A 17,886-nucleotide genomic window follows, 5' to 3' on the forward strand; every position below is an offset into this window, starting at 1 on the left:
ATACTAGATTCTCACATGAGCCAGGACAGTCTCAATAATTTCCCTGTCTAGTCAGCAATATTAAATCCTATAACAGGGGGATAGGGTAATTGGGTGATGTGATGGGCATTTGGTGTTATACGAAACTGAAAAGTTATTGACCACTATATCCGAAACTAATGATGTACTATAAGTTAGCTAATTAAATTTAAATATAAATAGATAAAATAAATAAATAAAACCTATAACAAAGAGACTCCTGTCTCTTCATAAAAATTCAGCTTTACCTGATACCAAAGCCCTTGTAAGTAAATTATTATTAAAGAGAATAAAATAATGACTCCTTAGCTCAAGAAATCTTCTCAAGGCCATTCTGAAAACCCCAATTATGAGAAGAGCCCAGCCTGAGAAAGCAAGTGTGCAATTTTCATATGGGGTTGTAATGTTCAGAAACACGGCTGTCACTTAAAGCAATTAATGCTGTAATAAATAAGGACACTTGTGATGGACAAGTAAGAATTGTGGACAAAAGAAAATACGAATATAATTAATGTGTTAATATATGTGTTAATAATTGCCCTCTCTTTAATGAGAGTCCCAATTTCTTCTTTAGCTACAGATCTTTCATTTCCATCTTTCTCTCCTGTGTACATAATTTGAATGCACATTTCCCCGGTTGTGAATTTTTTTCATATTAATACAATTATATTTTCATTTGAATGAACATTTATCTATATAGCACACATGCTTAGGGCTAAAATTGAAGAAAAACAAAAAGGAATTTTGATACATTTTCCCAAACCTCTTTTGTCTATAATGGAAATTATTAAAATTGTTTTATTATTGTGCATGGCAAGCTTCCTTAAATATTGTTGGCTTAACATATATGTATGTCATTTTTACTTTACATTTATTGACACATCATATTACTTTGGAGAAGATAAAGGATTTATCTTTAGTACAAAGCCATTATTGCCATAATATTTCACAAGTGACTTGCCAATTTCCTCCATTATCATAAAATCCAAATTATCCCTGATGATCAACCAAGTCAGAAGTAAAGACAGAATAAAAGACACCATATTAAAGGAAAATTTAAAACAATTCATCATTGTCCCAGCTTGATTTTTTAATATAAACAACTTCAGATAAAATATTTAGAACTGTGCCCTTTTAATCTTTGTTTTTAAATAAAATGGGCTTATAATGTCTTAAGATCTAGTATCCCTAAAAATCTTTCCTCCCCACATATTAACATTTATTTTCTGCTCAATGCATATTTTGTTATTTACCAAATATAAGAAATTACTGTTACTTAATAAGAGCTGAGTTCCTATAATGCGCCAGGTACCATTTAGGTTGTTTCATATAATATTAACAATAACACTAATAATGACAGATAACATTAAACAAATGTTTACTATATCTCATGTATTATTCTAAGTGCTTACATTCATTTAATTATAAAAACCCTATGAGATAGCATAATTTTTATAATTTTACAGATGAGAATATTGAAACACATCAAGATTAAGTAACTCATGACAGCAAAAGCATGAGCAACAACAAAAAAAGCTTTTGTTCTTCAAACAACACCAACAAGAAAGTAAAAGGATTACCCACAAAATGGGAGAAACTATTTGCAAGTCATATATCTGATAAGGGACTTGTATCTCAAAAATATAAAGAACACTTACAATTCAATAATAAAAGACAGATAACCCAATTACCCAATTAGAAAATGGGGAAAGGTCTTGAATAGACATTTGTCCAAGGAAGATATGTAAGTGATATTGTTAGTCATCATGGAAATGCAAATCAAAACCACAATAAAATACCACTTCACGGGGTTCCTGGGTGGCTTAGTCATTAAGCGTCTGCCTTCGGCTCAGGTCGTGATCCCAGGGTCCTGGGATCAAGCCCTGCATCGGGCTCCCTGCTCCGTGGGAAGCCTGCTTCTCCCTCTCCCTCTCCCCCTGCTTGTGTTCCTTCTCTCCCTATCTCTGTCTGTCAAATAAATAAATAAAATATTAAAAAAAAATACCACTTCACATCAAATAGGATGGCTAGACAAAAAATCAGATAATAACAAGTGCTAACAAGGATGTAGAAAAAATAATAATCCTCATGCAAGTTTGGTGAACCATGTAAAATTGTACAGTCATTTTGGAAAGTAGTCTGGCAGTTCCTCAAATGATTAAATATAGAGTTACTATATGACCTAGCAATTCCACTCCTAGGTATTTATATACCCAAGAGAAATAAAAGCATATGCCTACACAAAAACTTATATACAAATGTTTATAGCAGTATTATTCACAATGGCCAAAAAATGGAAACAACCAAAATGCTCATCAGCTAACAAATAGAAAAACAAAATTTGATATATCTATACAATGTAATATTATTCTGCTATAAAAAGGAATGAAGCTATAACTCATGCTAAAACATGGATAAGTCTTGAAAACATTATGCTAATAAAAGAAGTCAGTCACAAAAGACCTCATATTGTATGATTCCATTCATATTAAACGTCCAGACAGGGAAAACTACAGAGACAGAAAGCAGATTAGTAAACCACTAATCTACTTAGGGCTAGAGCCAGGGGCAGGGGCGGGGGCTGGTGGGATAATAGCTAAATGATATGGGAGTTTCCTTTTGTGGCAGTGAAAATGTTCTAAAATTGACTGTGGTGATTGTTACACATATATATGAATATACTAAAAACAATTTAATTGTAAACTTTGAGTGAATTGTATGATATGAATTATATTTCAATAAAATGGTTTTTTAAAAAATATTAAATAACTTGTTCAAGATTTCACAGCTGGTAAGTGACAGAACTGGCAATTAAACTCATGCAGTTGAGTTCCTGAGTTCAAACTTTTAAGCACAATACCTTTAGACTCTTACAAGTTTTCTTTTGTTTAATCTTTACAATAATCCAGAGAGGTGGGTACTGTTAATAAACACATGCTACAGACACATGATAAATGAATATATAGACATGGTCTTTGCCTTCAGGGAATCTTTAATTTAGCATGGAGGAGATATATGCATTAAAAAAAACTAAGCATAACACAAGACAAAATAAAATGAATATTGTAAAAGAGGTATGGAATGTCGGTAAAAAATGCAAAGAGATCAAAGAAGTATTTGTTATATAAAACTTTTATTGGAGAACATTCAAAAAATTTAGTCCATAAATCACTATTACTTTGAAGTGACCAAAAGAGAGTTGGAAGTAACATTTTTAGAAACTATTCAAAAACCTTCACTTCTCTTTCTATCTTACCCACCCATCATCACATTGCCCACAAAATGAAATTCAAACTTCCTATCAATGATATTTAGGATCTATCACCCTCTGGCTTTAAATGAACTTCCTAGCTTCATATGATCCTAACACACATCCTATTCTCTAGCCATGTAAGCCATGTCTTTTCAGGCCTCACCACTTCTTGTCATGATTCCAGTATGGAATCCCATTTCTCCCTTCTCTTTTTATCAAAAAGGCAATTTTCATGGCTCAGTTGAAATTTCATCCCCTCCACTACATTATGCAGTTCCTGTAGGTAGAGACCATGCATCATATATTCATTCATCTTTTCTAGAACTTTAAGCACCATAAATGTTTGTTGAATAAATTTCTGCTAGTTCCAGAGAACAACTATAAAATTGTTCCCTCTATTATACCTATTCTTATTTATTTTTTTAAGTTTTTATTTAAATTCCAGTTAGTTAACATACACTGTAATATTAGTGTCGGATGTACAATACAGTGATTCAACACTTCCACACAACACGTGGTGCTCATCACAAGTATACTCCTTAATCCCCATCATCTATTTCACCCATCCTACCACTCCTCCCTCGGGTAACCATCAGTTTGTTCTCCATAGTTAAGAGTCTGTTTACTCATTCTCTCTTCTTTTTTTCCCTTTGCTCACTTGTTTTGTTTCTTAAATTCCATATATGAGTAAAATCATATGGTATTTGTCTTTCTCTGACTTATTTCATTTAGCATAATACTCTGTAGCTTCATGCATGTTGCTGGAAATGGATTTCATTCTTTTTTATTATACCTGTTCTTATTTAGGTGTTAGTGTCACAAGCCTGTTGTAGACCTCATTATCAATTGTCACTTGAAGCAATTAGCTTATACATGAACTGTAATGCCTCTAGACCAAGTACCTCGAGGACTCGGAATTTATATTTCATCTCTGTATCTCTAATACTGTGCTTACTACACATTAGAACTATAGTAAAGTGTTAGTGAACAAATAAATATCCTAGTGACATAAAACATGCACATATTGTTATTATACAGATCATATCTCAACAATATAAATAATGGACACAGCATACACTCTTTTAGCTTAAAAAGTTGCATAAGTGAAGATCAGTATCTAACAGTGCAAATATTGCTTTGCCACTCTCATTTCCCTTAAATTGTGTTGTCAATCCTTAGTTTCAAGACATTTGTTATCACAGCTGTTTCTTAAATAACTCAAGTCTGGTTATAAAAGAGAATTAACGTAAAAACACATTTAAATGTATGTCATGTCAGAAAATAAAGTGTCACCATGAATGCTATAATTAAGGCTAAAAAGGCAACTAGACTATAAGCACATAATTTTAAGGCTTTTATTTCTCACAGAAAGATTTGTGAAGGTAAAAGTTTTCATGGTTGTTCTTAGCCTATTTTATTTTAGAAAGTTTTGAAAAAATGTGTCACTATTTTATAGTGAATTTGGCCTAAAATACGTATTCTAGTCACTCAGAAATTATTTATATGCTTCTATTACTGCTAAATGATTCAAAACAATTTCATTTTAAAATGTCAAGCTTGTCACGTGTGCAATACTGAATGGTGATGTGTAACGTTGCCATAATTAAGTGACTTTTATTTTCAAAATTGAAAAAAATTTATGGAAATTTTAAATAGCATATTTTAAATAGTATGCACTATAAGGATTTCTGTTTCTGCACAGAAGAGAAAAATCTGATGTTTGCTCTATTCTCTGCAGTTGCAGATATTAAAGTTTCTGGTAGTCAGAAAGAGAGGAGAAGAAAGAGAGGGAGGAGGGCTCTTTTTTTTTTCCAAAATATGCTCTTTTTAAAATTTTTTCTTGCTTTTCCAAGAACATTTACATGACAGAAATATTCTATTTGAAAAGTCAAAAAGAAGAAATAATGCTCCCTCTCAGTAATCCATGCCTCACTTATTATTATTATTGTAAATAGAAACATGGCATGAGATCTACTCTCTTAAATTTTCAATTGTACAATACAGATATTACTAAGTGTAAGCACAATGTTGTACACCATATCTCTAGAATTTTTGATCTTGCATGACTGAAACTTTATACCCATTGAAAGAAACTCCCCATTTCTGGGGCACCTGGGTGGCTCAGTTGTTAAGCGTCTGCCTTCAGCTCAGGTCATGATCCCAGGGTCCTGGAATCGAGTCCCGCATCGAGCTCCCTGCTCCACAGGAAGCCTGCCTCTCCCTCTCCCACTCCCCCTGCTTGTGTTCCCTCTCTCTGTCTCTCTCTCTGTCAAATAAATAAATAAAATCTTAAAAAAATAAAAAGAAACTCCCCATTTCCTCCTCCACCCAGTTGCTGACAACCATCATTCCATTTTCTTCTTTGATGAGTCTGACCACTTTAGATACTTCATACAAATAAAATCATGAAGTATTTGTCCTTCTGTGACTGGCTTATTTCACTTTGCAGAATGTCCTCAAAGTTCATCCAGGCTGTAGCATATGACAGAATTTCCTTCCTTTTTAAGGCTGAATAATATTCCAACATATGTATATACATATTTCCTTTATTTATTTATCCATCAGTAGACATTTAGATTGTTTCCACCTTCTGGCTATTGTGACTATTGCCACAATGAAATGGTAGTGCAAGTATCTCCTCATGATCCCGACTTCGATTTTTTTGAATAGCTGGAAGGATTTCTGGATAACATAGTAGTTGTGTTTTTAATGTTTTGAGGAACCTCCATACTGTTTTCCAGAGCAACTGCAACATTTTACATCTCCACCAACAATGCACAAAAGTTCCAATTTCTCATCTTCATTAATGATTGTTATTTTCTGTTTTTTTTTTATAATGGCCATTCTAAAGGTGCAAGGTAATATATCATTGTGCTTTTCATTTACATTTCTCTGATGATTAGTGATGTTGAGAATCTTCTCATATATGATGGCCATTAGTATGTCTTCTTTGGAGAAATGTCTATTGAAGTTTGCCCATTTTAAAATTTTTTTATTTTATTTTAAATCCCAGTATAGTCAACATATAGTGCTAATATTAGCTTCAGGTACACAATATAGTGATTCAACAACTGCACCCATCACCCAGTGCTCATCACAAGTGCACTCCTTAATCCCCATTGCCTATTTTACCAATCCCCTCACCCACCTCCCCTCTGGTAACCATCAGTTTGTTCTCTATAGTAAAGAGTCTGTTTCTTGGTTTGCCTCTCTCTCTCTTCTTTTTTTCCCTTTGCTCATTTTTTTTGTTTCTTAAATTCCACATATGAGTGAAATCATATGGTATTTGTCTTTCTCTGACTTACTTCCTTTAGCATTATACTCTCTAGATCTCCCCATGTCATTGCAGGTAGCAAGATTTCATTCTTTTTATGGCTGCATAATATTCCATCATGTATATATACATCTTCTTTATCCATTTATCTATTGATGGACACTGAGCTGCTTCCACAATTTGGCTATTGTAGATAATGCTACTATAAACACAGGGGTGCATGTATCCCTTTGAATTAGTGTTTTTGTATTTCATGGGCAAATACCCAGTAGTACGATTGTGAGATCATAGAGTACATCTATTTTTAACTTTTGAGGAGCCTCCATACTGTTTAGCAGAATTGCTGAACCAGTTTGCATTCCTACCAACAATGCAAAAGGGTTCCTTTTTCTCCACATCCTCACCAACACTTGTTTCTTGTGTTTTTTATTTTAGCCATTCTGAAGGTGTGGAGTGATATCTCATTGTAGGCAGAAGAAATGAACAGACATTTCTCTGAAGAAGACATCCAGATGGCCAACAGACACATGGAAAGATGCTCAACATCACTCATCATCAAGGAAATGCAAATCAAAACTATAATGAGTTATCTCCTGATGCCTGTTTGCCCATTTTTTAATCAGGTTGTTTCTATGCTGTTGAGATGTAGGAGTTCCCTACATATTTCGGATGTTAACCCTTTATCAAATACATGATTTGTAAATATTTACAAATATTTGTAAATATTTTCTCCCATTCCATAGGTTGCCTTTTCACTCTATTCCCTTTTCAGTGCAGAAGTTTGATATACTCCCACTTGGAGTAGGAGCTAAGAGAAAGAGCAAGTAAAAATGGGCAAATGTCTTTATTGGGAGTCTGGATGGAATACACAAGCAAAAGACATAAGGTGATTTTATTGGTGTGTTTGAATGTCACTAAGTCATAGTCAGGAAAGGGAAAGAAGGAACTTAAGCCGGGGACCAGCCTTATTCCACTGGTGCACCTGGTCACCTGGACAGGGTGCTCAAGCCTGTCTGTGGGGATGTTGAGGCAGAAGGAAATTATGAATTTTTAAAACTTTGAAGTGTTATTCTTATGTGTTAAACCTTTGTTGCCATCACAGAGATAAATCCCACTTGGTCATGCTGTATTATCCTTTTTAATAAGCTGTTGAATTCTGTTTGCTGGTATTTTATTGAGAATTTTTGCATTTACATTCATAAGGGATACTGCCCTGTAGTATTCTGTGTTTTTTTCTGGCTTTGATATCAGAGTAATACCACCCCTATAAAATGAGTTTAGAAGTACTCCATCCTCTTCGATTTTTTGGAAGAGTTTGAGAAGGACTGGCATTAATTCTTCTTTAAATGTTTGGTAAAATTCACCAGTGAGGCCATCTGGTCCTGGGCTTTTCTTTGTTGGGAGATATTTGATTACTGATCCAATAACCTTACTAGTTTCAAGAATGTTCAAATTTTCTACTTCTTCATGATTAAGTCTTCATAGTTATATATTTCTAGGAATTTATGCATTTCTTTTAGTTTGGTCAATTTGTTGGCATATAACTCTTCAGGGTAGTCTCTTTTAATGCTTTTTTTATTTCTGGGGCATCAGCCATAATGTCTCCTCTTCATTTCTGATTTTACTTTTCTTAATCTAACTTTATCGATTTTGTTTATCTTCTTAAAAAAACAACTCTGTTTCATTTATTTTTCCATTGTTTTTCTATTCTCTATTTCCTTTATTTCTGCTCTTTTGCTATTCCTTCCATCAGCTTTAGGCTTAGTTCTTTTTCTTTTTCCCTGAGGTGTAGAGTTAGGTTGATAATTTTCTTCTTTTATTGTAGACATATATGGCTATAAACTTACTACTATATTATTGCTTTTGCTGCATACATAAGTCTTAGTATGTTGTATTTTCATTTTCATTTATCTCAAGATATTTTCTAACTTCCCTTTTGTTTCTTCTTTGACCCATTGGTTGTTCAAGAGTGTGCTGTTTAATTTTGACATTTGTGAATTTTCCAGTTTTCTTTCTACTCTTGATTTCTAGTTTTCATTACATTGTAGTTGGAAAAGATGCTTTGTATGATTTCAATCTTCTTAAATTTGTTAAGACTTGTTTTGTGATCTAATATGTGATTTATTCTGGAGAAATGTTCCATGTGTGCTTGAGAGTATATGTATTCTGCTGTTAGGCAGAATGTTTTTTATATATGTTTATAAGGCCTTTTTGGTCTTTGGTATTGTTCAAGTGCTCTGTTTCCTTATTGACCTTATGTCTGTATGTTCTATCCATTATTGAAAGTGGGGTATTAATATCTCCTACAATTATTGTGTCACTATCTATTTCTCCCTTCAGTGCTGTTACGGTTTGCTTCATATACTTAGGTACTCTGATGTTGAGTGCATGTATATTTACAATTGTTATATCTTTCTGGTGATGACCCTTTTATCATTATATTATGTCCTTCTTTGTCTCTTGTGACAGTTTGGGGCTTAGTGTCTATTTTGTTTGATGTAAGTGCAGCCTGCTTTCTTTTGGTTGCCATACTCATGGAATAAAATGGAATATCTCTTGATATTTATTCATTCAGCCACTCTATGTCTTTGGGTTGGAAAGTTTAATCCATTTATATTTAAATTATTGATAGGAAAGTATTTACTATTTACTATTATTATTTACTATTGTCATTTTGTTAAGTGTTTTCTATTAGTCTTGTAGTTCCTTTGTCTTTTCCTCTCTTGCTGTATTCCTTTATATTTCATTGACTTTTTTTGTAGTAACATGCTTTGATTTCTTCCTCTTTTTCTTTTGTATATTTTCTATAGGTGTTTTCTTGGTGGTTACCATGGGGCTTACATAAATCATCTTATACTTATAACAGTTATAATCTATTTTAAGCTGGTAACAATTTAGGCTCAGTTGCATACCAAAACTACACTTTATTTCTCTCCTCCTCCAACACTTTATGTTACATATATTACATCTTTCTATGCTATGTATTCATTAACATATTTTTATAGGTAATTATTTTTTACTCTTTTAATTTCTATGCCAGAGTTAAAAGTGATTTATGCATCACTGTTACAGTATTATAGTATTCTGCATTTGTCTATATATTTACCTTTACCAATGAGCTTTATAGTTTCGTATCTTTCATGTTAGTGTTTACCATATTTTTATTCCAACCTGAAGGACTCTCTTTAGCATTTCTTGTGAGGCAGATCTAGTGGTGAATTCCCTCAGCTTTTGTTTGCCTGGGAATGTTTTTCTCTTTCCTTCATTTTTAAAAGACATTTTTGCCAAGTATGATATTCTTGGATGGCAGGTATTTTAATTTTGGCACTTTGAATATATCATCCTGCTTCCTACTGGCCTGCAAAATTTCTGCTGAGAAATCCACTGATAGTCTTATAGGGATTCTCTTGTACATGATGAGTTGTTTTTATCTTGTTGTTTTCAAAACCCTTTGTCCTTGAATTTTGACAATTTAATTACAATATGTCTCAGTGTGGTCTTTTTTTTTTTTAGGGTCAAGTGGTATTCTTGAATCTTGATACCCATTTCCTTCCCTAAATTTGGAAAAATTTGGGCCATCATTCTTTAATAATAATAATAAGCTTTCTGACCCTTTCTCTCTCTTTTCTTTCTGGGACTCATGGTGTCTCATCAGTCCCTTAGGCTTTTTTTTTCCTTCTTTTTTATTATGTTATGTTAGTCACCATACAGTACATCATTAATTTTTGATGTAGTGTTCCACGATTCATTGTTTGTGTATAACACCCAGTGCTCCATGCAATATGTGCCCTCCTTAATACCCATCACTGGGCTAACCCATCCCTCCCCTCTAAAACCCTCAGTTTGTTTTCCAGAGTCCATAGTCTCTCATGGTTTGTCTCCCCCTCCGATTTCCCCCCCTTCATTTTTCCCTTCCTTCTCCTAATGTCTTCCATGCTATTCTTTATGTTCCATAATAGGTGAAACCATATGATAATTGACTTTCTCTGTGTGACTTATTTCTATTAGCATAATCTCCTCCAGTTCCATCCATGTTGATGCAAAAGTTGGGTATTCATCCTTTCTGATGGCTGAGTAATATTCCATTGTATATATGGACTACATCTTCTTTATCCATTCATCTGTTGAAGGGCATCTCAGCTCTTTCCACAGTTTGGCTATTGTGGACATTATTGCTATGAACATTGGGGTGTGTATGGCCCTTCTTTTCACTACATCTGTATCTTTGGAGTAAATGCCCAGTAGTACTGCTGGGTCATAGGGTAGCTCTATTTTTAACTTTTTGAGGAACTTCCACACTGTTTTCCAAAGTGGCTGTATCAACCTGGATTCCCACCAACCGTGTAAGAGGGTTCCCCTTTCTCCACACCCTCTCCAACATTTGTTGTTTCTTGCCTTGTCAATTTTTGTCATTCTAACTGGTATAAGGTGGTATCTCAATGTGGTTTTGATTGGAATTTCCCTGATGGCTAATGATGATGAACATTTTTTCATGTGTCTGTTAGCCATTTGTATGTCTTCTTTGGAGAAGTGTCTGTTCATGTCTTCTGCCCATTTCTTGACTGGATTATTTGTTTTTGGGGTGTTGAGTTTGAGAAGTTCTTTATAGATCTAGGATATCAGCCCTTTGTCTGTAGTGTCATTTGCAAATACCTTCTCCCATTCTGTGGGTTGCCTCTTTGTTTTGTTGACTGTTTCCTTGCTGTGCAGAAGCTTTTTATTTTGATGAAGTCCTAAAAGTTCATTTTTGCTTTTGTTTCACTTGCCTTTGGAGACGTGTCTTGAGAGAAGTTGCTGCGGCCAATGTCGAAGAGGTTACTGCCTATGTTCTCCTCTAGGATTCTGATGGATTCCTGTCTCACATTGAGGTCTTTCATCCATTTAGAGTTTATCTTTGTGTATGGTGTAAGAGAATGGTCGAGTTTCATTCTTCTGTATATAGCTGTCCAGTCTTCCCTTAGGCTTTCTTAACATTTTTTTTCATCCTTTTTTATTTGTTGCTCTTTTGACTGGATAATTTCAAGTGGCTTATCTTTTTATTTTTTTATTTTTTTTATTCTTATGTTAATCCCCATACATTACATCATTAGTTTTAGATGAAGTGTTCCATGATTCATTGTCTGTGCATAACACCCAGTGCTCCATGCAGAATGTGCCCTCCTCAATACCCACCACCAGGCTAACCCATCCTCCCATCCCCCTCCCCTCTAGAACCCTATTTGTTTTTCAGAGTCCATCGTCTCTCATGGTTCGTCTACCCCTCCGATTTCCCCCACTTCATTCTTCCCCTCCCGCTACCTTCTTCTTCTTTTTTTTCTTAACATATATTGCGTTATTTGTTTCAGAGGTACAGATCTGAGATTCAACAGTCTTGCACAATTCACAGCGCTTACCAGAGCACATACCCTCCCCAGTGTCTATCACCCAGTCACCCCATCCCTCCCACCCCACCCCCCACTCCAGCAACCCTCAGTTTGTTTCCTGCAATTAAGAATTCCTCATATCAGTGAGATCATATGATACATGTCTTTCTCTGTTTGACTTATTTCACTCAACATAATACCCTCCAGTTCCATCCACGTCGTTGCAAATGGCAAGATCTCATTCCTTTTGATGGCTGCATAATATTCCATGGTATATATATATACCACCTCTTCTTTATCCATTCATCTGTCGATGGACATCTTGGCTCTTTCCACAGTTTGGCTATTGTGGACATTGCTGCTATAAACATCGGGGTGCACGTACCCCTTCGGATCTCTACTTTTGTATCTTTGGGGTAAATACCCAGTAGTGCAATTGCTGGATCATAGGGTAGCTCTATTTTCAACTTTTTGAGGAACCTCCATACAGTTTTCCAGAGTGGCTGCACCAGCTTGCATTCCCACCAACAGTGTAGGAGGGTTCCCCTTTCTCCGCATCCCCGCCAACATCTGTTGTTTCCTGACTTGTTAATTTTAGCCATTCTGACTGGTGTGAGGCTTATCTTTGAGTTCACTAATCCTTTCTTCTACTTGATCAAGTCTGCTCCAGAACCCATACAGTGAATTTATCCATTCAGTTATTACATTCTTCAGCTCCAAAATTTCTGTTTGGTTCTTTTGTATATTTTCTTTTTGTTGAAATTCTTATTTTGTTCATGCAATATTTTCCTGAAATCGCTAAGCATCTTCACAATGATTATTTTTAATTCTTATATTCAGATAATTCACATAACTCCATTTCTTTAGAGTCAGTCTCTGGAAATTTATTTTGTCCCTTTGTTTGGACAATTTCCCCCTATTTCTTCATGTTCCTTGTAACTTTGTGTCAGTATCCATAAATTCAAAAAAAAAAAAAAAACAGCCACAGGATTTATAGACTGACTTTGAACAGGGAAAGACCTTCACCAATCAACCTGGATAGAGATTCTAAGAGCCTCTCAAACCTTTTTTGTGGATGTGTCTTCCCCAGCCTTATATCATAGCTTCTTCATTAGAGTAATTGGCCAATTTCTTTTTTCAGGAGTCTGCAATCTCTTGTTCCTTCTAGTATTTGTCTGCCGTACCATGGTCCCTTTGAACCACAGAGTAGCAACGTACCACCCACCTCTTTTTTGTTCTCAGTGGTCCCCAGGCATCTAGAATATGCTGTGTCCCATCTACATCCTAAGTTAGGTAAGACAGAAACCAGTTCCTTGTGCAGCTCTCCAAAAAACCAATATGTTGTATACTTGCTCCACTCTTTTCCCCCTGAGGGAAAGTCCATTGAGCTATATTCTCTAATTTACCACAGGTCCTCTGGAAAGTAGCATGAAACCCAATTCTAATTTGTTCTCATTGTCCCTAGGCATCTAAAATATGTCAGGTCCTGTCTACACTTGAGACAGGTGAGACAGAAACCCACCTCTTGGATCACCCCCCAAAAAAGCTGGAATGTTGGATGCATGTTCCACTCTTCCTCCCAATGATATGACATTGTTCCAGGGAGAAAGAGTATGGCAAGAAGATGTTACAAATTTTCCAGCTGGCTTCAATATGGATAATTTTGCACTTATCTGGAGTACAGGAGCCTCTTAGTTGGTTTCTGATTTCTCACAAAGAGAAATAGTCCATGTATTGTTGAATTGGTGTCTTTATGAAAGGGAAAAAGGGCCTGGGGCTTACTATCCTGCCATCGTGCTGATATCACTTCCATGCATCTTGATTGGTAGGATACAGATAGAATGATTTGGAAATACTATTTTCATTCCAGTGGAATTAAAAAAGATTTCAAAAGAACTATGTCAAATTAGATTTTTATAGGATCCAAATGCATGTTTGTTATGTTCTTTTTAACAGCAATCAAAGCACTTAAACTTTGCCTTTCTACTTTAACAAACCAACTTCACCATGGAACGTCCTAGCTAGGTCTCCTTTTAGTCTAGCTCAGTTTAGTAGTTTATTCACTTACTTATTCATTCACCCATTAATTCACCCTTTCATTAATTCATTTATTAACATTCTGCACTTTAGCGAGAGGGCTTAGGAGAAACATAGAGTCCAGAGAGGTAAGCATACTATGACCCAATTCTAACACAACTCACTACCTGTTTTTATTAAAGTGAATACAGCCAAGCTTATTCATATTATCTAAGCCTACCTTCATGGTAAAAGGGCAGAGTTGAGTAGTTGTTATCATGACCATATAGCCTGCAAAGCCTAAATATTCACTATGTAGTCCTTCGCAGAAAAATTTTGCCTACCCCTGCCCTATGCTATATATAGTTAGTTCTCATCATTGGCTTATATAGACATTCTTCTTTATATAAAATAATGGTATTTCTAAATGTTTGTGTTTATATTTTTGTGAATTGAAACATGTTATAGGAATTCCATCTCTAAGTTTTGTCATTCATGAAGGAATCCTTTTATAGAACAAATAGTACATTGCTCATGTTCTACCAGATTTAAAGTAGTGCCCAGATAGGGTGGCTTAGCATGACAGTGGAATGGCATCAAAGAGCATTTTGTTCTTAAAAACAGGATATATGTCTCTTATAAACCACTATATAAAAATTTTCCATTTTGAAAATAGGATATATACAGAAACACCATATACCAGAAGCAGAGATTTTAAATTATGACCACACAGTTTTAAATAGTGAAATATTTGGTATTCATTTGAAACCTAATTGCGATTATTTCTTAATTTCCTGTTCTATTTCTTTTAAACTTGTATTTTTATATAACAGGCTGTTTTAAAGTAAGTTGAAATTTTACCTTTACTTATATTTGTACACACATCATGCACTTTATACATATAAATATATTTTGCATGTTTGCATGAGTAACTACAAACCAGAGCCTTGTTTCTAACATGTGTATTATTTTATCATTTTATCTAAGAACCTTCCAAAACCTTCCTATAGCTGTATAATGTTACTTTTTAAAATTTTCTAAAATGTACTTATTTTAAATAAAGATACCTTTATGAGTAATAAAATGCATTTTATTCAATCATATGTATATGTTAAATAGGAGAAATAAATTCAATAATCAACAAGATGTTATTCAGTAGCTATTGTAGTAGAAATCATTGGACATGTGGCTTTATCCATTTTCTGATGCTCTAGTTAGAAATGGGAAAAAAACTAAATTCAGTATTTCTCAGAAGTTACATATCATTATTGATATATAAAAATTTTCCAACTTTTTATTAACAAAGCTAATCAGCTTCTCTTTTGATTTTTATTGTAAGTAATTAGGTCATAGAATGACTTTGCCTACATGATTGGAAAAAACATAGTATTCCAAATGAAAAGATAAGTATTCTACCATTTAAAAGTGTACAGTCATGATTAATACTACTTTGTATCTAGGAACCTCTTGATCAATCATCAATGATTAACAATCTCAGTTTCTTATGTATAATGCTTATCCATATATCCTACTTTCAAAACACAGAATATGCCATTTTTAACAGTGAATTTTAAAACACATATTTTATGTTTTAAACACCAAAGTCCTCTTTGGTGTCATTTCACTGACACCAAGCCACCTCTAATTGTGTGCTACCATAAAGAAGTTCTCTTTTTACAATTTAAAACCTCCAGAATATATGCCACTATACCTAAAACATTTATACTTCTGCTTAAATAAAGGATGGATGTCTCCAATCTTCCCAGTTCTTTATTTTACTAAGCATAACATAACAGAGTAAAATCAAGTGACCCTGGACATCTTTTATTTTAAAAAGAAATGTTTCTTTGTTAGAAATTCTGTGTACTTTCGTCAAATGATTCTTATGGTGAGAACAACAGCTACAGTGGCAATCCATTAATTTAGTGCCTATTCTGCTTTTATTAAGCTCAGCTAATTCAGAGAGCAAGTACAAGAGTTGGTCCCAATCTGAACCTATTGAAACTACTTAAGCAATTGATATGAGAGTAAGTCAAAAGTTGTCTTATTTTTAAGGTGGTTCACTCATCATCTTCATTATTCTAAAAACACAGGCAGATTTAATTTACCTATCTAATTTAAGCAGTCAACAAATATGAGGACCTACTCTGTACACTATGTAAAAAGATACTATATTGGGCACTACCAGTTGTAGATAAGTAAAAAGCAATCTCTGTGAATTTGACCTTTAGAAAACAATAAAATGCAAATGTCCAAACAGGTATAATATATGGCAAACCATACTACCTACCATTTAAGTGGTAGAGTACTGAAAGTGTTCAAAAAAGGAAGAGGGCATCTGACTGAGGAATCCTGAGACATTTTATGATTGAGGTACCTTTAAAATAAGCCATACCTGATTATAATTATAATCAAATAATGTATTACAGAAATACATATTTAATATGTTTCCCTAAGTAGAATTTAAATTTCATGAAAACCATGACTATGTCTGTCTTGTACCCAGCACAAGGCCTACAACATAGTAGGTATCCAGTAATTGTTGAATGAATAATATATGAATTAAAAGGCAAATAAAAAGATTAAAGTAATATGATATATTCTAGTAATACTAGAAGAAAATAAAGGAGCTTTACATAATTATTGTAGGGAATTTCCTTTAAGAGTAACCATAAAATAGAGGGAACATAAGTTCTAGAGCAAGACTGCCTGGGTTTCGATCATGACTCTTCATTTATAAGCTGTGTAACCTCAGAGGAGTTATTGAATTTCTCTTTGCCTGACTTTCCTCATCTGTAAAATGAGAACATTAATGGTACAGAACCCATATATCCACTGAGAGGTTAAATGAGATAATGCTAATATAATACTCTAACAGGGCCTGGCATATAGTAAGCACTCATAAATGTTAATTATTATCATTACTGCTGCTGGCATTACTAACTACTACCACTGTTATTAAATATCATAAACTAGTCTTAAGGGCCAAGGATCCAAAGATGGATAGCACTGTTCCACAGATTTTCTGGGAAAGAAACAAGGAAGTAAGTGATTACAACAAATATTAGCTACTATTTTTTAAAGACTAAAAAATCCTAGAGGAGAACACAGGCAGTAACTCTTCAACCTTGGTCACAGCAACTTCTTCCAGGACACGTCTCTAAAGGCAAGGGAAACAAAAACAAAAATGAACTATTGGGACTTCATCAAGATAAAAAGCTTCTGCTCAGTGAAGGAAACAATCAACAAAATTAAAAGGCAACTTCAGAATGGGAGAAAATATTTCCAAGTGACATATCAGATAAAGGGCTGGTATCCAAGATCTATAAAGATCTTATCAAACTCAACACCCAAAAACAAATAATCCAGTCAAGAAATGGGCAGAAGACATGAACAGACACTTCTCCAAAGAAGACATACAAATGGCCAACAGACACATGAAAAAATGTTTCACATCACTTGGCATCAGAGAAATACAAATCAAAATCACAATGAGATACCACCTCACTCCAGTCAGAATGGCTAAAACTAAGAAGTCAGGAAACAACAAATGTTGGCAAGGAGGTGGAGAAAGGGAAACCCTCTTATACTGTTGGTGGGAATGCAAACTGGTGCGCCATCCTGGGAAACAGTATGGAGGTTCCTCGGAAAGTTAAAAATGGAAGTACTCAACAATCCAGCAATTGCACTACTAAATATTTACCCAAAGGATACAAAAATACTGATTGGAAGGGACATATATATCCTGACATGTACAGCAGCATTATCAACAATAGCCAAATCATGGAAAGAACACAAATGTCCATTGACTGATGAATGGATAAAGAAGAGGTAGAAATTATTTATTTCCAAAAAATAATGGAATATTACTCATCCATAAAAAAGAATGAATCTTGCCACTTGAAACAACGTGGATGGAGCTAGAGAGTACCATGCTAAGTGAAATAAGTCAGTCAGAGAAA

The sequence above is a fragment of the Neomonachus schauinslandi genome, chromosome X (genome assembly GCF_002201575.2).
Source record: "Neomonachus schauinslandi chromosome X, ASM220157v2, whole genome shotgun sequence".
NCBI lineage: Eukaryota > Metazoa > Chordata > Mammalia > Carnivora > Phocidae > Neomonachus > Neomonachus schauinslandi.